This window comes from Sarcophilus harrisii, chromosome 3 (genome assembly GCF_902635505.1).
Source record: "Sarcophilus harrisii chromosome 3, mSarHar1.11, whole genome shotgun sequence".
Classification (NCBI taxonomy): Eukaryota; Metazoa; Chordata; class Mammalia; order Dasyuromorphia; family Dasyuridae; genus Sarcophilus; species Sarcophilus harrisii.
This window is the reverse complement of record NC_045428.1, coordinates 325265113-325288364: the sequence shown is the minus strand read 5'-3', so window position 1 is coordinate 325288364 and position 23252 is coordinate 325265113. Positions and strand designations below refer to the sequence as shown.

Sequence of the window (23252 nt, the reverse complement as noted above, 5' to 3'; positions counted from 1 at the left end):
TACTAATCAGAGGAAGCATCTTTGATTAGCATGACTGAACCTGAAAGAGTGTTGATCATGTCTCCTTAGCTCTTCTGTGGATAAGTCTCTATTCTTCATTTGATTCTTTTACTGATGATGATCAGACACACATCTCATCCTTTTTTGACATATAACTATGCCTCAGATTCCAAAGAATGGTATTTCAAGCACTACCCAATAGAAACTTATGTGTACTATATATCCATAAAAACCTATTATTATCATGCAAAGAAGATTGGCACAATTTCATTCAGATTCCCATAACCCCACAAATAGGCATACATTTATATTTGGTCTTTAATTTTGACAAAGCAAAAGTCAGCACAAAAATTACTACCTTAAGGGAATTTAGTCAAGCAATGGGGAAAATATGCAGATAACAACAGCTAATGTCACATCAGTAACATAATTTAATATCCAAATATATATAGTGCCATCTTAAGTGGTAGTCTAAGCACAATCAGGGAGCCAAGGCAATAATGCTATTGAGATTACTAACACTTAACTAGTAACATAGCTTTTAATGAATGCATAAATGAACAAACTTATGAATAAGCATAAAGCTTCCACAATCAAATACAAAATCCTGTGTTTGGCATTCAAAATCTTTCATAATCTAGCCCCTTCATACCTTCCCATTGTTCACACACATTACTCCCCCACTGTATTTCTAGATCCAGGGATACTGGGATCCTTTTTTTTTTCATGAACTAGATATTCCAGGTCTGTCCTTCATTTTGGAATGCATCCCGTTCTTATCTCTGACTATTGGCTTCCAATAAGGCCCAATTAAAATTCCAGGAAGCCTTTCCCAATCATTCTTAATTCTATTCTCTTCCTTCAATGAATGTTTCCCCTAATTTATTCTATTTATAGTCTGTTTGTGCATAGTTGTTTGTATATCGTCTCCTCTAATAGATTGTAAGGTACTTAAGAGCACAGTATCGGGCACATAGTAGATACTTAATAAATGCTTATTAACTTTCTGATTTGCTTATAAAAGCCACAAGCTAAGTCACAAAATCAGAGAATTAGAGCTGAAAGGGAACTTGGTGATCATTGAAATTAAACTGGCTCATTTTATACTTGAAGAAAATGAAGCCTAAAGAGATTAAAGTTCCACAAAGTAGGAATAAGCAGAGCTGGGACTTAAACCTATGTCCTCTGACTATAAATTCAACACTTTTTGCTTTCTATTGTTCTATCCTTTAATTTTTTGTTGTTGTTTGTTTGTTTGTTTGGGAGGTGATGGGGGTTAAATGACTTGCTCAGGACCACACAGCTAATAAATGAAGGAGACTGGATTTGAACTTGGGTCCTCCTGACTCCAAGTCTGATGCTCTATCCACTGTACCATTTAGGTGCCCCTTGCCTCTGGACTTTGAGGAGACTTCATTTAAAAGGAATAATGATTTTAGACTTAGTTCAAAAACAATAGTAGTCTCCCATTTTTCATTTCATATTGATTCTCAATATTCCTTCTTGAAAAGAAATATTTCTGATTAATGTGTTTATAAGATTAGCAAAGAAAAAAAAAACTATTAGAATATGTCCCAGACTAGAAGTTAGTAGATGAAGTAGTTTTGAGTCTGCCAGTTATCATTGTGTCACTCTAGTTAAGTCTTTAAATCTGATGACAGAGAAAAATGCCACTGAAGTTAGTGAAATGACTGATAATTTTTTTAGAAAGCAGCTTCATGCTTGTCTGAATTCAGTACTATAGGATTTACCCAGAAGTTTCATGATGCCAGCCATTTCTTAAAAGTTCGGCTGTAACCCCAGTCCTTGTATATTACTGGGCCCTGTGGAGTGGCTCAAGGAAGCCCACAAATTCAAACTGACTCTGGGATGAATATCCAAGCTTTGTGATGAGTTTCCCTTACTATGCGATGCAGAAAATAATGAAGGACTCGGGAGGATCCAAGGCAGCTCCTTAACTACATAAAATACTAAATCATCATAAATAAATATACATTTTTACATAGTACCAGGCTTCCCAAAGGAAGAGGATGTTTTTGGAGTACTATAAACTTGTGCAACCCTGCACATAGGCAGCATTTTAATCCCCTTTATTATGTTGGTAAAAAGATATCATGTAAGGTAAGCTAAATCTGCAAGATAGCTAATTTAATAGAGATCCAATTAGAGCCATGTAGGTTTAATAGGGTAGCCCAGAACAGTAAGTACCCTGGTCAACTAAGATGAACTAAAACATTGCCCAAGAGAGAACACAGCTCTTGGTAAGATTTTGTTTGTTGCTTTGTTATTGTTTTTCAATTCTTGTGGTTGATTTGTTTTGTTTTGTTTTCCAGAGAACTTGAGCTGAATACTTCTTGAAATTTGTCAGCATACTGAATTGATTAACCACATTATCCCCAGTACACATTCTATGATCTTTTGCATTATGACTTTGTCAATTTTTCATTCCCTAGGATGCTCAACTTCCTTTTCCAGGTGTCCAACATCACTGCTTCCTGAAATCTTAGCTTTCCTTCAAAGTTTAATTCAAATGGTATGTCTTTCATGAAATCTTACCTGAACTCTCCATAGAAAAATTATTCCCCTAGGATTTTTTCTTCATCTTTATTTTAATTTACTTAAAATATTATTATTGTTTTTATTTTTATGTTGATCACTCTGTCAAACCTGACCACCTTCCCCACTGAAGCCATTCTTAACAAAGAAAAAGCATTAGGTAAACCTAAATATAACAAGGAACACTTCTGGTGCTCTATAATTCCCTATCTTTCTATAGAGGACAGAGATATGTTTCATTTACCCATTAACCAGACTGATTGTTCAACACAATTGATGAAAGTTTAATTGCTCTTTTATTGTTGTTATAATTTACATCTCTGCAAATTTCAATTTCTTAGTTTGTTTCCTTCATCACTTCACAAAAAACCTTCAATTTTTTTCTGAAATCATTTCTTATATTAATAGTATCTTATTATATTCAATTATCATAATTTGTTCAACCATTCCTCAGACATCATTTTGTTTACAGATTCTTTTTTATTGTTATTATCACAAAGATTTCTACTATGATTTTTTGTATGAATGAATATGCACATATGTGCATTTAGGTATTTATATATGTTATATACATGTAAAAGTGTATGTATATATGTATGCATGTACATATGTATACAATACATAAAAATTTCTTTTTTCCGGTTACTTCTTTGAGAAAACAGAGTCTGAGAGAAGTTAAGTGACTATACCAACAACACAGCTAGTTAAGGATCTAAGGCACGGTTTGAATTCAGATATTTCAGAACTTAAGTCCTGAGCTTTATCTGATACACTTCAGAGTATTCTTTGGTCCAGGAGTATAAACAGTTTTGTGGATTTTCTTTCATAATCTTAATTTGTTTCTGTACCTGATTAGTTCAATTCACAGATTCACAAAGTATGCATTATTAGTGAATTAATATTCCCAGTCATGATGACATTTTTAAATGTCATCTTTTTATTATCCTTGCCAATTTTATGATGATCTTCTCTAATTTCTCATAGCAATCCTCACAAATTATTCTGTATTATAGTTACTTGTATACAGGTTTTGCCTTCATTACTTGATTGAAATCTTCCCTGAGGTGATGAACAATGCTTTATTTATCCTGTTATTATCTCAGTGTCTTACCTGTTAGTTACATTTAAGATAAAAAATTATTGAATAAACAGTTTTTGAATGAAGACACTGAATAAATTCCCCTTAAATGCTGATCTCTGTGCCAAATGTTTTTAGTATTGTTCCCTATCTTTGGGAAGTTCACAGCCTATTTGAATAAACTATCACATAAACATCAATGAAAAAGTCATAAGAACAAAATAGCACTGACAACTGTGTAAATATTCAGAAAATGGAAGACTCACTTGGAGGTGTGGTGAAGCAAATCTTAAAGAATGGGTAGGATTTTGTTAGGTGTATAGGAATATAAAAGCATTACAGATAAAAGAACAATGCTAAATGAAGGTTAAGAAGGAGTAATTTCTTTAGAAATTGTTTCTTTGTGAAACAATGAGGAAATCAACATTACTCTATTGAGGGTATGAAAGGAAACAGGTATTCAGGGATTCAGTGTTGTGAGGGGGTAGGTAATAATCTTCATTAATTATGTAGTTTAACCTCTTGACTTTTAGAAATAAGCATTCCTCCACATAGAGTGAGGTGCACTTAAAAGTCTATGGAGTCAAATATGTCTCTTTTAATACCTTGCCCAGTTAATCCTCAAGAATTAAGGCCCTTTTATCTAAAAGGGTCAGGCAATTTCCAATCATCCTGACTGGAAATGTCTTGATATGAGAACTCCAAACTCTGGGGCAGAGAGTGAGGTTGATGGCTTTGCATAAGCCTACAATCCAATTCACTTGCAAGTGAAGACATTCTCCTCCAGATATCACTGACCTTCTTTGAGAATGAAGGATGGAAAAACACCTTAGTTTGTTAACATAACAACTACCCCTAGTTTATCTGATAAACCCATTGATACAATGTCATTAGTAGAAAGCAAATCTTGAAGACTACAACTTTACATGCTTTTGGGATGGGATGGAAGCAGAGTGAAGAAAGAATGCTGTTTATGTCCGGCAGTCAATAATCCCTATTATAGGGATAGTTATATGATAGAGTGTATTAAAACTAAGACTGAATTCAAATTTTGCCTCAAATACTTAATAGTTATATAGCGCTAGCCACTTAACCTCTCCCACATGTTTTATAAATGGAATCATAATAATATCTATTCCCAAGGTGGTTGTAGTGATAAAATGAGATATTTACAAGCTTAAAATGCTACATAAATGTTCTCATCATTATTGACTATTATTGTGATGACTTTAATAATGATGATAACAACGAGCCCAAAATTCTAAAGAAAAATTGGAGGTAACTGGACAACTAAAGAGGAAGTCCAAAAAGAGAAAATGAAAACATACTTAAATTAAATTTCATTTACTTTCATAATTTGCATTTGATTGGCAGTCCTTAAGATTTTTAAGTCTCCTTTTACTAGTTGGAGTATTGAGGTTTTATTTTCATCTTCATTAAAAATATATCTTTTGGGAGAAAATTATTTAGTGGTTGCTGGTTTCAAATAATGTTGATCAACAAAGATTACCTGATATTATAGGAAAATAGGTTTAAGACTTGGATGAAGACTTTGAGTCCATTTAGTCCAATTCTGTCATTTTATAGATAATGAATGTATGACTCAGAGAACTGAGGTGAGTTGTCCACAGTTTTATGGATGTTAAGTAGAAGATATTAATTTTGTACCCCCCCCAAAAAAAAAAGCCACCTACATGAGAAGCATGTACTTTGTGTTCTCTTTCAAGATGTCCATCATGTATCCCATGAGATTTTCAGTGTGGAGACAAAAGAGAGTTACGTAATATTTTAGAGAAATATTATGTTGTGCAATATTAGAAGTAACAACAAGAATGATAATGCTTTAGGTTTGTAGAGCATCTCAATGACTAAGAATTTCAAACACCTTCATATCATTCACTTCATTATCTTCTCATACTCTCTGTAAGTCATCTAGAAGTATCATATATAATGATTAGCAATATGAACTTTAAAAATTGAGACACATGGATATTATGTGATATTTCTATTACCTTGTAACTTAGGATCAGATAGGAAAAAAAATATATATATATCAAGAAATGAGGTATTCACATGTTATAACATTAAAAATTAATCTCATTTTTCTATTTCTATCTCTCATGAGGTATGAAAAGAAATATTAAAATATATTAATTTAGAAATATCATTTTTGAACCATTCATTTATTTTAAGGAAAACCAGCAAATAGTTACAGAGAATTTAAACATCTTTAAACTCTTTTAACAATACACATAGCTTTGAAAATGGGTGGGTGCCTACAGCAAGGAAAAGAACTATTAAGAGGATTCTTTTCTTAACTTTATGTAATAAGCATCTCCTTATAATCCCACTCTCCTACAGTGAAAGGACTTTTTGATTTCATATATTAAGAGCCCTCCTTAGAATAGTTTTCTCTATCCAATTTCATTAATCCTGATATCAAAAGCATTATAGTAGATAACAAGACAGCAAGATTGGGAGTGGAAAGAAGAGAGAATTTTTTTTTTTTTTTTAATTTTGAGTTGGATCATTGACCTCAAGATTCAAGTTAATGTGATCCTGGCTGTGCATATATAAGACTAATTTATGCTTCTGATTTGATGCATTCAGCCTGTACTACACATAAAGAAGAATCTACATGATCTAATAGAGGAGGGGAAAAAAAGGACAGGATCGGGAGCCAAGAGGTCAGGGCAGTAATCCCAATTTTTCTAGTAACTTGCTTAAGGTTTTCAATTATTTTTCACTCAATTTTCTTTCATGTCAAATAATAAAGTTGGGAATGACTTATAGAATTTTAAAGCCTGAAGAGATCTTAGAAGGAATCAATCTAACTAATCTAAACTAATCATTTAATTTTTACATATAAGGAAAATGAGACCAAGTATAGCTAATTATTACTGTAGTATGATTCTAGTGTCATTGGGGATATTTGCTGTCCTACAAAAAAGGGAGATATATGGCTTTAAATCAGAAATAAATAAATTCAATTTCTCTTTTAGGCAAATATTCTGTCTAGAATAAAGTCTTATTTAATATGAATCATTGATTTGATCTGCATTTTGGTGTTCCTAGTCTTTCTATATAAATCCTTTGGATAACACTGTGGAAGTGACTCTGGATTCTTGAAAAGTTCTTTCCTGTTAAAAAATCTTTGAATTTTTTGAAATTAAAAATTTTGAAATTTTGAATTTGAAAGTCTGTGTTTGTTCTGAGGACTAGTCAAGCTAGTAAAAAAGTTCAGCACTAATAGATTTGCCCATTGGAGATAAATTATTTGGTCATAGCAGCTTTTGAATGTCAAAAGCAGAAAATCATTCTTATCTCTGAAGCTTCCATCTATTTACACATTAATGATGGCAAAATGGAGGAAAGGAGAGAAGGGTATGTTAAAAATTACAAATTTTTAGTTTTTTTATGAACATTAACTTCAAAATTTCTAAACAGTAAGCTACATGACTGAAAGAAATAAGCCAAATAATAATGACTTTCTTAAGTGTAATTGAAATGAGGAAAGACTATTTTAAATGGCCAATTAAAAATAATTATTCACATTCTTTCCTCAGAGTGGTGAAAAAATATACCGTTTATTTTGGATTCATCTTGCACCCTAAGGCATCAAAAATATTAAATTTAGTGACCCTGCCTTTAAGTTCTCACTGGCAAATAACAGGAAAGATTGTGTTAATCTTTGTTATTTTGTCTGCAACGCCTAACATGTGGAAAGAGATTAACAAATGATTCTTAATTAAAAACAGAGATTCTCAATTTTTTTGGTCATAGGACACCTCTCTGCTCTTAAATATTATTGAGAATATCCCCCCAAGAGCTTTTATGTATCATATCTAATAACATTTATTGTATTAAATGTAAGCAGCTTTAGTTTTGACTCTCTTCACTGTCCTGAAAAGACCTTAAATATCCCTGGGCCACATTTTAAAAACCATTGATGTAGAAGATAAATGGAAGGGTTTTTTTTTTTTTTTTTTTTTGTGTGTGTGTGTGTGTGTGTGTGTGTGTGTATGTGTGTGTGTTTGGGGGTCAATATTTGTTTCAAAGAACGGAAAAAAAGTAGATAAATTCTTTGAAGAACATTTTAAAATTGATTAAACATATGCCTTGATACTTGGTTATATCAATGAAAATGTGACATGAGAAAAAAAAAATAAAATTTGATGGAAAAGTTGAGATTAAGAGATAAAAGAGGACAAATGCCTGTTTTTCATAATATTTATACTTTACCTTCTCAGTAAACTTATTAGGCAGAGAATTGGAAAACCTCAAGAAACCGTGAGCAGTAACAATATCAGAGAAGTTGCAATTAATTATATAGTAACAGGTATCCTATGTTGTATGGAGGCAGGGACATGGCTTAGTGGATAGAACACTGGGCCTGGCATCAGGAAGATCTAGGTTCAAACTTGAACAATTCAGCTTACCTCTTTTTGACTGACTATATGGAAAAGAAAATGGCAAGCCACTCTAGTATCTTTGCCAAGAAAATACTTTTATAATAGGTGGAATTTGAGCTGTGTTCTGAGTGAAAATGGATTTCAAGAGGTAAAAAGTAGGAAGAAGTACATTCTACATTCTTTGAAAAAGGAGACATAGATGAATTATAATGTGTTAGAAACATTGAATGATGTCAACTGCGAAAACTATCTCACAAAATGGAGACAGTTTTTAAAAATTGAGTGAAGGTAGGCTGTGCCCCAAGCCCAAGTTTCTTTCTCCAGAAATTACTTGGTTTACAAAGAATGGGATCATACGGCCCTTTTCTTTGTGGGACTAAATGCCACCTTGGCATTAAAACTCACATATAATGTAATTTAGTAATGTTAAAGATGTGGTTCAGTGAGAAGTTTTTCCACATTTATGACTTAGAATATGAGGTCATTTGCCCTGACTAATCAGAGACAAAGCTCCAGCCAATTGGGAGTGTTACTCCACACACATATATAATCATTCTTTGCTTCCTGTACTTCCTCTCTCCTTATCTGAGTGCTTGTTGGGAGGTAGACACTTTTGCTTGAGAATTTTACAAACTAAAGTACTGGTTAATTAAAAAAATAAATAAAATAAATTAGTATGTATGTTAAAATTGGAAACTTAATTGATTGTTCTACCTAAATTGATTTAGTAATGGGTTTCTTCTGAGATTATAGAACCCAAATTTGATTTATTATCTAGTACCCTGAATGTTATTAGAATATAAACTTCTAGAAAAAATGAAATGAAAAAAGACATGTGTGACCCAGAACTGAACAATTTGAGTCTACAGAAATAGTTAATTTACAGAACTGTTAAAAAACATTTTGCTTGGCACTATTGGCTAAATTGAGTTGTTCTATTGTATTTTAAGTAGGCCTAATTTACATGATCAAAAGCCTTCTGAGTGAAATTGCCAAAGGGCGGAAACAATCAAACCAAAAACCAAACAAACAAACAAACTGCTCTCTCTAGGTTTTTCTAAGCTTTTCAGGTTTGTGGAATCTATCTTGGCTAGGGAGGTGTCCCTGGCTGATCTGAATTCTTCTGAGATTTGCACTGGTGCCCCAACATCTTTGACATGGGCCTCTTCCCTAGCATTTCTGGCATGGAGAGTGAGCTAGCCATTGGGCCACAGATATGTAGCCGGATGCCTGGGTCTAAATTTCTCAAACCCTCTTTCCCCAGGGTCTTAGAGTCTGCTTAAAGCCCTGTAGTTGGACTTGAAAGGGCAGTTTTCTGCTACTTAAGTTTTGAGGCTATGTAAGTTTAAATTGGAATTCTGATTCTGAAATTGTATGGTATAATTACTATAAACTGCTGTATGCTAAAATTGTGAACTATTTTATTCTGGTATAAGAGTTTAGAAATGTGTGCATTGATATTGAAGTTTTATTACTAGAAATTTAAATCTGTATTTGATTAGATTTTAAGTTAAAAATTGTGTTTCTCTTATAACTTATCTAAAGAGGTCACATCTCTGTATCTCCTAATTAGCTGGATTTTGCTTGCTAAATTGTATATTGAGTAATTTGTAAAATTGTATGAGCTGTGCTTTAACATTTTGTCAGCCCAGCTGGAAATGTGGCATAAATTTTGTGAAATTTGATCCAAAGCTATTTGGAATATTAATCTTAAGGCTTATCTTGCTTTCTCCCTTTAAACAAAAAAGTAAAAGCAAGAAAATTTGGCATATGGGGATATGTATAAATGCAGAACAAATTGTATCTGACAGTTGTGTAGCATATCTAAAAATAAATAAGAAGGTATTGAGGAGGTGCCCCTTCATAGGAAGGGAGCCTGACTCCAAAATATTTAGGTTAGAGTTTTAATGAAATGACACCAGTGGGAAAACTGGGATATAGGGGATGGGTGGAAGCTTTCCCCTGAATTCTGTTGCTTTAAGAGAGGTTAGTGGAATAACACTGAGACAAATTATACCTAAGTATGGATTAGTAGACATTATTGATCCTGATAAAGAAACATATCTTACTTTTAAGGTTTTATAAGAAATGATGGGTGGCAAATTGAGTGGCAATTCCATACACTTGGGTAATCTGCCCTCATCCTGGAAAGCAGAAAAAATGAATTAGATTGGAAGTTAGGTGGTGCAGTAGATAGAGCACCAACCCTTAAGTCAGGAGGAACTAAGTTCAAATTTGGCCTTAGACACTTAACATTCATCCCTAGTTTTGTGATCCTGGGCAAGTCACTTAACCCTAATTGCCTCAGCAAGGAAAAAAAAAAAAGAACAGATTCTTAAGAAACGGATTAATAAATTGATGTTAGAGTCCAAGTTGTCTTGGACCAAATGTTTGTTTATTGCTTTGTTAAAAAACAAAAAACAAAAAATAAAAGAAACAAACAAAGAAACAAAAAACATTTAGAATTGTTCCCAGAAGTGACCTGGGACTTTCCCCATATGAAATTGGTTTGTTTTATTTGGGGACAGAAAGGGAAAGACTCTCTTTTGAAACAAAGGATAAGATTTTTAGGAATTATATACTAGTATATATTTTCATCTCTTTTTAACCCTTAGGAAACAAGGATTCCTGACCCAGACAACACCTTTGGAGTTTTCAGTTTGCAGAAGAATGGATACTTAAGTCCTGGAAGAAACAGAATGGGAAGGATCTGAGCAGATGTTACAGATGAGTGAGACTGCAGGCTGGAGGCTAAGAACACTAGGCTTACAGGAACTGTGGAAGAACCTCAAGAATGAACTATTAAGGACAGTTTATAACCTCTAAAATTGACTTTCCAATTAGGAATATTTTGGTGGGAAATGGGAATGTTTGTGATCAGAGGAATTTTAAAATATTGGTGTTGTACCTATTATTTATATATCCAAAAAAACGTTTATAGAGATTACTCAATTGAAGGAAGTTGAATTAACATTTTTTTTAGGATGAAGAAATTAATGCTAATTCTGATAAATTTCTTTTATGTTAAATTAGGATATTCTGTATTTGTATGAGTTTTAATTGGTTGCATGGAGTCATCTTAAAGTTGTACCCATTATTTAAAGGGACTCTTAAAATAATAGTTTTTACCTTTGTCCCTTTGAAAATGTTTCTGCTATAGACAATATGCAATTTAGAGTTTTTCTGTGTATTGAGCATTTTAGAAAGCAAAATTATTTTTAAAATGTTGAACTTAAAACCATCTACTTAGACAAGACAGATAAGCTGTCTTCTAGGATGAATCTTTTACTGTTATCAATGTAAGATCATAGTCAATACATATTTAGGATAAGTGATCCTCCAGAACTAAATTAATCTGAAGTTTTGATTAATGAGATTTGCTATTAGACATAAAATCTCTTGGGACTATGGCTGATATTATTTTTTGGAATTTTAAATTCAGGTATGACTGTCTGATGCATAATCAAGCTAGTGATCCACCATCTGAAAGAAATATGCCACAAGCTCCTCAGAAGGATGTGATCCTGAATTATTACAGGTGGAATTTAGTATCTGGGCAAGAATTGTGAGGACAATCTTGGCCTCCACTTAAGGTAGAATCCTTCTGACTCAGTTTCCCAGTGGTATTCTTTTGAACAAGAAACCACCTGATTATTCCTGAGTCAGCCTTAAGATGGTATCGTTACTACATGATTAATTGAAAACTGACAATTACTTGCAGTAAAACTGAGTTAAGGATGCTTTATCCTCTATCATGTATGTGCTCTCATGCCAAGGCCTGAAGGGCCAATTTTGATGCTATTTAAATCAGGTCCCTACCTTTTTTTTTCACTTATTGCAAGTTTTTATAATCAGAGTAATTCGTTAGTAGAAGCCATGAGCACAATTAAAAAAAAAAAAAAAACAAAAAAAAAAAACCCTCTGATCATTATATCCTATAAAATAGGTGAGTATTTGACCTAATCTTCTATCTGTTGCTAGATGAATGTGTTTGTCTATTTATTTTAGCATTTCTGTTGTTGCTGACTTTCGTGGTAGGCATCTTTATTTGTAAAAGGTTACCTACTCCAATCATAGGGGAACATAACTGATTGAGGTGATAGATGGCTCTGCTACCCAAAACCTAAGGAAACTTCAAGCAATAAAAAGGAGATGTCATTGGAAGGTTATCCTAATAGCACTTGATGGGATTCTCTTATTCCCAACATTATACAAGATGATTAGAATGAAGGGCAAGGAAGGGAGGAAACTGTGTGATTTCATAGTTAATATTCCCATGAGAAAAGACTGTTTCCAGGAGAAAATACTATTTCCTTGGTAAAAGATATAACCAAAAACATCAGAAAATTAGCATATGTTCTGATTCAAGCTTGGACCTCATTTTTTAACAGCTCTTGGTGGTCTTGGTTTAGAAGAGTTTGTTGGAGACAGGCTTTATGATTTCTCCTAATACCCCTCAATGAATTTATGTCTCCCCTGTATGATGCAACTTATTGACAATATGGTTCAGAAAACTATCCAAAATCATTAAGAGAGAAAGTATAGTCATGGGATTAGTGGGATTGATGGTATTCAAGAGACAAAGGTGGGAACCAGAGCCTGGGAGCATAGGTCAGACCTGAAAATAAAGTTGATCAGGAAGTTGATGAAATGTATAAACTTTGGTGTGAGAAGCTTTCAACTGATAAAAGTGAGAGGGGAATTGAATGTAGTAGACTGTGAAAGCTCTCTCAAAAGATGGAGACAATGCTGCAAAAATTGAGTGAAGGTTGGCTGTGTCCCAGGTTCAAGTTTTTACCAAGAATGGATTGTTATAGTCCTTTTCTTTGTGGAACTAAGTGAGGGCCACCTCAGCATTAAAACTCTAATATAAGGTAATTTAGTAATCCTAAAGATGTGGTTGAGTTAGAAGTTTTTCTTCATTTATGTCTTAGAATGTGAGGTCATTTGTCCTGACTAATCACTTCAAAGGTTCAGCCTATAGGGAGTGTTACCCCAAACTATATATAATGATTCTTTGCTTCTTGTACTTCACCTCTCCTTGTCAGACTGCTTGTTGGGAGGGAGATGCACTTTCTTGCAAGATTGTAATAAAATTCCTTTCTGCTTTTACCCTTGAGAAATCTTCTTGATTTATTTGAGCTGGTGGTCTTTGTCCCATACAACATGAAGGCCGGTTTAGCTTAATTATATATGATGTGTTGGGGAATAAGGTGATGGGAGAAGACTGAAAGATAACATAGGAGCATAACATCAAGTTTTCTGGTAGTTTGGGGGGAAATGTCCACAAAGCTTAACTCCCTATGTAATTCTATTTTTAAGACAGAAAGTCAAATAAATTTATACTGCTTTCTATTGAATCACATTATAACTCCAGCAAATTCTATTAATCTACATGCAGGACACCACACATTTTACCTTGGGAGAGAAGACATGAATTCATTTCATGATCATTTTTAGACTGGGTTTACATCTTTTTCTCCTATTTAATCAATCAATCAACAATGATTAAGTAGCAGTTATATATCAGACAACATGCTCAAAACTGGGAAAACAAAGATAAAAGTGGAATAGTTTCTTCTCTCAAGTAGCTTTTATGCTAATGAGGAAGACAACATGTAAATAATGCACAGAAATAGAATATGTATTTTTTTAAGTACACTAGTAACTGATGATAGAGAGAGAAACCAGGACAAACAGACAGAGAAAGAGAGAGACAGAAAAGTCAATAGTTTGGTAAAAAGATAGAATATTTTTTATGTTCTAGGCACCTGAGATAGATTGTAAAAATACGAAGCATGCATTCCAGGAATGAGAGATAGTGCAAAGGCAATAGACAAAAGAGATGGAAAATCATGTGCACCAGTGAGTATACCAGTATATCTGCATCAAAGAAAGCATAGAAAAGTGGAAAAATTAAGAAGAATGGAAAAGTGAGAAGGTATAAGACTGAAAAGATGAAATGCCAAACAAAATACTAAAGGGAGACATGGAAATTTATTGAGAATGGGGAATAGTCCAAACCTTTACTTCATTATTTTTTTTTGCAGAATTTTTCTTTTTTCTAGTTTATTAAAAATGTGAGATGTTATTTTTAATCACTTATTCTTTTATCGTCCTTCCTCTCCAAATAAATGTTGAATTCCATGTGGCCCAGGATTGTGCCTACCATTTCTGTCTTCTATGGACATTAGCTTTGTTTCATATTTGGTATGAGTATATAATATATAATAAGGGACTGGCCAACTAGGGTTCAATCCTTGGAGCAGGCTCCTGTTTGACCATTACACATGAATGTATTGGTTGATTTATTTTTGACCTATAGTAAATGTAGAACCAGAAAATCACCTGAACGCCCTAAAGTGTAATATACCTCTTCTCAAATAACCTTATCTGCTATTTACTATTTCACACTCTGTACAGGATGTCATCTTCATTATAACTGATATTTTTGCAGGTTTGGAGGTATTCTCTGGTACAAGCTAGAAGATATATGAAGCTGACAGAAGTACACCTTTCCATCATTTTTAAATGAACTTGAGACCACCTACTTAGTTACTTAAACTCAGGAGCAAAAGTCCAATTTTTCCCAGTGGTTTGAATTTTTTTTTTAATTTTATTTTGGTATTCTTGCAATCCCAAACCAATGATTGAACCTCAATGATAAAGACTCTAGTTGCTATTTTTCTTCTGTGCATAGGTGTAGGCACTCAATAAATATTTGGTAATTAATTGATTATCTGAAACCAATTATATTACAAAATTCCTTATGGATCTCTCTGAATGAACTCTTAGCTTTCTGTACATGTATTAGTAGCTAGCATTTAAATTTTCATAGCTTTCTTTCACTTTTTTTTTTTCTTTTCAATTCCCCATCCCTAAATTACTAATACATTGATGGGATTAAAGTAGTTTTCTGATGAATATTGAACCCTTCCCCCATACTGTTATAATAATAATAGTAGTTATTAGTATTATTGTTTTGTTTGATAGCAGTTATTGGCATTTTTCCAGATTTCTAAATAGCCCAGGAGGAGTTTTAGAAATGTAGCTAGATTATTCAGAGCTTCTTCCAGCACCAGGCTGTTTTTAGGAAATATTGTTTCTCTCCATCTTTCCTCTCCTCTCCAGTCTTTTTTCACCAGAAAAGCACGAAGAACAGATGGGCTGGTGGTTCCACTGGCAATGTATTCTTCTCTCATTCTGTTTTGCTTTGGCTAAGCTTGGAAGATTAGGTACAAGCAATTTTGAGGCCAAATTTCTCATTGGAAATGTAATTTTATTGTTCAGTCTCTTAACCTTGATCTTGTTACTATTTTTGACCATGAGGCTGTGTAATTTGAGTTGGGATGTGTTTCTCTTTCTGTCTGTCTGTGCATCTCTGTCTCCATCTATATGTTTCTCTCTTTTCTTTTCCTTTCCTTTCTCTTGAAATTAACTGACTGACTGACATACAAGAAATTGATGTTGGGGGAAGTAAGTTGGTGTGTTGTGATGGAGTCGAATAAAACATGTGATTTAAATAGACAGATCTGTCAAGAAAGAAAACTAGTTGGTAGAGATTTAATTACTGTCAGGATAGAAGAAAAGAACTAAAATAAGTAGGTATCTCACTGGTTTAGACATAGAATATTAAAAGCTCTGCTACCTTTATTGCCTTCTTTAAATAAAAAGTGGAGCATGACTCAATCAGTGGACTAAGATACTGGTTTAAAAGTCAGAAATTAACTATCTTTTTGCAATTAAGTCCTGTTTAGATAAGTTAATTCCTGCTAGAGAACTCCAAGTTGAAGAGTATTAAAAAAAGAATCCCTTGGACAATATACTTGACAAAGATATCCTGTCTTTACTTGAAAACCTTCAAAGAGAAGATATCTACATCTGTCTAAGGCAGTCCATTCTTACTATTGTATATTTCTGATTACTGGGAAGTTTGTTTTTAACTCAAACTTAAGTTTGCCTCATTTTCACCTTCAGTTCATTGATTTTACTTCTGTCTTCTGTACCTAAGTATAAACTAGTATAATCCCTCTCCCAGCCAATAGCCTGTCAAGTACTTGAAGACCTCATGATGAAGACATCTCAACAAACTTGTTTTCTAAAGGTTATATATCCCTATTTCTTTTAATTGAGACTCATAATATATGAATGAGTACTATTGCTATCCTTCTCTTGATTCTCTATTCATCAACAATCCTTTAATTAAGCTAAATGGTACATGTGATGATGTTGATGCAAATAATTAGATGAGACAGTCATGCCTTCAAGAAGTTATATTCTCCTGGAACTCTGTGTGTGTGTGTGTGTGTGTGTGTGTGTGTACACATGCATACATGCATGTATTAGTCAATAATATGATATTTTTACAAATAAATATAATATGTGTGTATGCATGCATGTAATGAGGGAGGACACTAACAAATGGAAGAATCAGTTAAAGTCAATGAAAGAAGTAGACATTCATTTTAATTCAGTCTTCAGGAAAGCTGGAGATTCCAAAGGCAGACATGAGGAGATCTAGTGTTCTAGGTATGGGAAATAACTTGTATAAGTAAAGGCAAGGGATGCAAATATCTGTCCATATTAAGAACAAAAAAAAAAAACCCAATTTGACTGGCACTTAGAATGTGATAGGCAGTAATATGTAGTCACTCTGAATATAGAGACTAGAGCCAAGTTCTAAAAGGCTTTAAAGGCCAAGTAAAACAGCTTTATTTGTACCTAAAGATGATAGTCAATGAAATTTCTTGAACAGAGGAAAAATGTGATCATATTAAAATATAAGGACTGTTACTCTCCATCTTATCAATGTCCTTTGTCAAATGTAGTTCACAGAATTTAACACAATACTTCAGAAGTATTCCACCAGAACAGAATAGTAAAACTACATAATCCATAATCCTAAATCTTATGTCTTTCAATGAAATCCAAAATTATTTGAGGATGCTCAATTAAGTACTCAATACAAAGGTAACAAGAAAAATCTAGTAATGGTCTCTTTATTTATTCCAGAGGGATATAGCAGCCATAACAATACTTTAAAAAGGTATGTATATACCTATTCCTTCCCACCTTTATATTTATAACCCTCTTGTGTTTTAAATAATCACTAATTTATGTTTGGGATAACTAGATAGCACAGTAGATAAAAGTGCCAAATCTGGGCCCAGGAAATTTGGCATTCTAGCTGTGTGAACTTGGGCAAGTCACTTAACCCTCTTTGCCTCAGTTTCTTCATCAGAGAAATGAGCTGGAAAAGGAAACACCAAACCTACTACAGTATCTAAAGGGAGACACAAAAAGTCAGATGCAACTGAATAACTATAATTGTATTTATACCCTTTATCACAAGAATAACATTTATAGAAGACTCTAAAATAAAATGCTTCAAAATTAAAAAAAAAAACATCTAATTTGATACTACCAACAACCCTTAGAGTAAGCAAGGAAAATGTTGTTGCTATATATATGTTACAGATTGGGAATCTGAGACTCAGAGAGGTTAGGGGGTCTTTTCCACATACATACAGTGGATAACAATTTTTTGGAGCCAAGATTCCAATCAGTGTGACACCTAACCTGACTCCAGGTTTAGTATTCTCTCTGTCTCTCTGTCTCTGTCTCTGTCTCTTTTTCTCTTTCTGTCTCTCTGTCTGTCTTCTCTGTCTCTGTCTCTGTCTCTCTGTCTCTCTCTCTCTCTCTTTTTCTCTCCTTTCTCTCTCCTCTCCCACCCCCACCCCGGTAACTTTATCAAAGAGAGGGTTTTGGGCCTGTATTTTGAAGGATGGCTAGACTTTGGATAAGTATAGAGAAGCAGAGACAAAGGGAGCCGAGAGACACAAATATAGTGGTGCATATGAAATGAATCCCTTCAAGGTGTTTTGCATTTTGAGATTCAATAAGAATTTTCTGCTGGGTTCTACCCAGCCTGCTGATCCTCCCCCATTCTCAGCACCATCATATTCCTAATCATGTAAATTAGTAGCTAGCATTTAAAGTACCATGAAAAAACTGAGCTTCCCAAGTTATAAATGGATTCATGAATCCCTGTAGTTCTCTGTTAGCACTATTTTCTGGAGAAATAATTCAGAAGAACAGGAACTAAATGAAACATATTTTAAACAATAGCAACTATCTAACGGTCTGGTGTAAAAGTGTGATGATGGTCAGATCTAGGTGAATTCCCTGTTTGATAGAGGTAAATTGTCTGAATTTTCCTAAAAATGTCCCTTACAAGAGTATTTTCCCCATACTTTTTTGATGGAAAGGAAATCCTGAGACTATGTAACTACATAGATTACCTTTCTGAGTGGTCATTAGAAAAATGTTATTCATATATAGCCCAGTTTATGGTGGTAAATATTTAGCAACTAACTCTCAAAAAAAAGTACATATGACACACTCAAGTTCATTCTACATTATTAATATTTTATATACCGTTTGATCAAATATACAAAATAATAAATCAAGCCTTTTGAAAATTTCCAATTGGCTCAACTTTGGTTTAAGCTGGTTCCACGACATCTTTCTGTAGTTCAGGTATATTTCTAATATATATTTTTTAAAAATTACATGGTTCTGTTCCATAACCCTAATAGTTTTATGGTTGTTTTGAGAATCTTAAATATAAGATTTTGTCCAGGTGATTGGAATGGGTCTTTGGGGTCTGAAATGGAACTATCTGCTAACAGTAGTTAAGTGATTCTATCTTTAGGGACTGAAGCTTTTCATGTGAAAGAAACTAAGTTAATTATTACAAAGTCTTTAAATTATGTTACATCAGTGGCTACTTTCTATATCCAAAATAATTTATGATCTAACTGGCTTGTGTATTCACTCCAGGGATGCAGATGACAATCCATCCATTTCTGTTTATACTGTGCAACTCTTGTTTATGTCCTCCCATTAATTGACCAGAGGAGTTCCATTCAAAATCCTAGAGACCTTTCTTTATTGCCCCTATCTTTTCCAGGCTATCCACCTGTCATTTATTACTTTGAGATGAACATATCTTCTCTTCCTTTCACATACTTCTGAAATGATATTATTTAATTCTCTTTTCATTCCATATAACTTCATTAGTTACATGTTGCAGTCTCCTCCCTTTCATCATGGGCTTTCTTGTGGTCATCAATGTTTTTTTTTCCAATTTTTTGAAGTCTGATCTGCCATACAGAAATATTGATAGCTTATGATAACCTACTAAAATTTTTGGAAAACTATCTTTTTCATTCTATGCATTCCAACCAACTTTTCTAGCCTTATCTTAACATTTTTCTAGTTTTACTTCCCTTTTTTTGTTTTTTTTTTTGAAATTTATTTATTTTTAATAGACTTTGCTTTATGAATCATGTTAGGAGAGAAAAATCAGAGCAAAAGGGGAAAACCATGGCAGAGGGAAAAAAAAAGGAAAAAAAAAACTAAACATGACATGTGTTGATTTTCATCCTATTTCCACAGTTCCTTTTCTGGATGCAGATAGCATTTTCTATCCAAAGCCTATTAAGATTGCCTTGGATTACTGAACCACTTAGAAGAATCAAGTCTTTCATAGTTGATCATCACACACTCTTGCTGTCACTGTGTACAATGTACAAGATTATACTTGTTTCACTTAGAATCAATTCACATAAAACTTTCCAGATCCTTCTAAAATCAGCTTGTTCATTATTTTTATAGAACAATAATAATCTATTACTTTCATATACTACAACTGATTCAGCCATTCCCCAAATGATGGACATCTACTCATTTTCCAATTTTTTTTTTTTTTTTTTGCTAACACAAAAAGGGCTGCTATAAACATTTTTGCATATGTGGATACTTTTCCCTTCTTTATGATTTCCTTGGGGGACAGATCCAGTAGTGGCACTGCTGGGTCAAAAAGTCTAGCTTCAGCTTTTTAAACTGAAGTAGTATTTATCTAAAACACTTTTCTATCTCCAAACCTTTGCTCATTTTGTTTCTCTTGCATACTAAAATTCTTCCTACCTATCCAGGTCCATTATATACAGTGTCTTTCATAAGACCCTCTCTTATTTCTTCCTCCAGAAAAGTTTCTATTCTTCTCTAACTTGCCTTGACTTTTTACTTTCTTTGTGACATTTAAGTGCATAGCTTTGTTGTTTATTTATATTCATGTTTTATTCCTCTTTTAGATAACAAGAGATTTAATCATAACTCTCTTTATCTCTCATAGTGCCAAGAATAATGTCTTATTTATGGTAGACTCCCATTAAATATTAGTGGAATGAGCATATGTATTTACAAACTTCCTCCAGTTTTATGAATATCTCTCTTTGTCTTCCTATTCTGAATCAGTCTTGCATGTCTAGTGATAACATATTGCAAGAAGAGAAGCAAATGCTCAGAGTATAGAAAAACACAAGCATACATTTAAAAACTTCAATTAAATTTAACAGGCATGTGTGCATCCTTGCGATATACCTAGGCCTTAAGGAATTTTTAAAAAGGCAAAAAATCTTGCCCTTAAAATTCAAATTCTTTTAGAAAAAATCTACATTAACAAAAATTTAAAGACAAAATACACACAGAGTATTTTCTGAAGAGCAGATACTAGCAACTGAATAATTGGGATAGACTTTCTATAGGAAGTGATACTTGAGTTAAACTTTTACTGAAATTCTAATACTATTTGGCAGAAGTGGAGAAGAAATGAATCCTAGATATATGATGGCAACCAGTGAAAAGATTCTTGTATTAAAGCAATTTAATTTAATTTCAGAACTGGATACCAGAAGCGTCACTTAGTCCAACTTCCTCATTTTACAGATGAGGAAACTAAAGTTCACAGAGATTAAGTAACCTGTAAAATATCACATAGCTGATCAGTGTCAGAGGTTCATCACTAGTCATCACTACACATTTTAAGGAAATAGTCCTGATATGATCAGTTTTTAGAGGTTCAGTTATTATCAAGAAATATTAATATTAAAAATATTTAACAAGATAAAATGAAGTTAATAGGAATTGTATTTGGAAAAAAGTTAATATTATGAGGGAATTGCTACTAAGGAAACTTAAAAAGATCAGTAAATATGCTATGAAGAATATTTACAAATAAGGAATTATCATATTCTAGTCTGATACTTTTCATTAGATTTTTCAAATATGGAGGCTTATTTTTTTTCAAAATTCACAATCTGCCATTATTTTTAGTTTATTATAAATTATAATTTAGTATTTCATTCTGATAATTAACAAGAAAGACTTTCTTTGACTTTCAAATCAGTACAGAGAATGCATGTATCAACCTGTCTAAAGAAGAATGAAAAGTTTTCCTCCCTATTATTATGTCATAATTAGAAACCCCATCCATTATATGGCTTCAAGGAATCTATTTATTATTGGATCTCATAGAAATGGAATAAGATTAGAACAAGTATACCAGTATTTGTATAACAGAATGTCATGTTGACTAGAACTTACATGAAAGGCAATAAGACATGGTGGATAGAAGGCTGGTCCTAAAGTAAGAAAGGCTTGAGTTCAAATTTTGTCTTTGACATACAATTAAACCAAGATTCTATACAAGGTATTTAAACTTTTAATGCCCCCAGTCTTGCTAACAATATAAATAGTAGAATAGGTACTAATATGCATTGGTAAAAGCAGTCTCCTCTTGGGAGTTCCTTATATCAGTGAAACTATAGACTCAATCTCAACAATTTAAATAATACTTGATAGTTTTAAAGTTCTTGTCTTCTATTACAATCTTCTTTTTCCCATGGTCTCCATTCAATGAATTAGACAAGTGTTATAAATCTTTCTATCACATGGGGAAACTGAGACTTGTTGGCAAAGCAGTAATATTTTCAGAGCTGGACCTTACGTCTTTAGACTTTTTATCAACCATTCTTTCCATTACATATTTAAAGATTTTATCTTTTGTCTTAATTTCTGTTATTATGTAGACACAATTTTAGCAGATAAATTATTACTACTATAAATGAGGGGTGCATAAATTTTAAATGCTCTGCCATTTATAATCAAATACTTATCCAAGAAAAGATAAGACAAAGAGAGAAACTGAAATTTCAGAGTAGGAAAATGTCATTTCATCTAACAGGTATTTCACATTTTCTCAAGAGTATCAAGGAAAACTCAACCATGAGTTTTTATTTTCCTGAAAGAATAAATAGAAAGGCAATCACGCTTATTCTAATTTCTCTTTGATCAAGAACATACCATGGTTATTAACACTTTGCCATTTCAGAATCTACTCTGAATAAACTTGAGATAAGATATTGAAATGTAAATATACATATATACATATATATATATATATATATATATATATATATGTATCTCAAAATAAGTTACATAATATTAAAAACTTACCCCCAAGCAAAAGCTGGAATCCCAGTGGGAGTGGCCATGGGTAGGTAGAGTTCTGTTTCACCATGACAACGACCTCTGTCAGGTTGTAGTCTGTCCTGAGGGAGCCACTCATTTTCTGGCAACGAGGTAAGCATCCATAGTGACCCGAGTGGTTGATTATTTAATGGAAATTAGAAGATAACAGAGAAGATATTCTTTTGAGAATTATTGTGCACACCTGGAATCCCTTATGGCCAATGCTTAGCAGGGTCAGGCCTAGCTGAGACTTAGATGGAATATTGCCAAATTCAGACTTGGGCCATCATAAGTCAGTAGATGGCACACTTAGACCTCTGTCTTGCTTAAATAAATATATAACCTCTGAAGAAGTAAATTAAATTTACTATGGTCTGTGATTCAATATCACAATATTCACCTTCAATAAGGTATTGTGATACTCAGTAGCCAAAGCTTAAGACTTATTTTGTTTCTACATTTAGATAAATTGCTTCTTCGTGAAAAAAAAAAAATGGTAGAAAAAATAAGCTATTTATCAACTGTCCAGATGTTTAATCCAGATGTTTAACAAGTATCCTTGTATATTTAACCATTCTTATTACTTTTCCTTTGGCAGTTGGGATAAATGTAGACATAACTAAAAAATCGTGATTCTACAATTTGTAGGATATTTTAGAAAGTACATCATTTGGTGATGTGTCATAACCCAAATAAAATTCTGCCTCCTTCAAAATGGCTGTTGTGACTGTGCCAGGCATCAATGATCCTCATCTTTTTGACATTCTAACACTATTGTTTTATGTACTACATAATTTAGCATAGAATTATATATTCTATTTTATAATATA

The 23252-nt window shown here is 33.0% G+C and overlaps 1 long non-coding RNA gene across 1 annotated transcript in view; it reads right to left on the bottom strand.

The window, feature by feature from the left end:
• Positions 1–22524, bottom strand: part of LOC116422073 — a 30228-nt gene extending 7704 nt beyond the window's left edge. Inside the window, exon 1 of the long non-coding RNA XR_004232661.1 lies at positions 22408–22524. This is a non-coding gene — a long non-coding RNA (uncharacterized LOC116422073). The remainder of the gene's footprint in view (positions 1–22407) is intronic.
• Between the last annotated feature and the right edge of the window lie 728 nt (positions 22525–23252).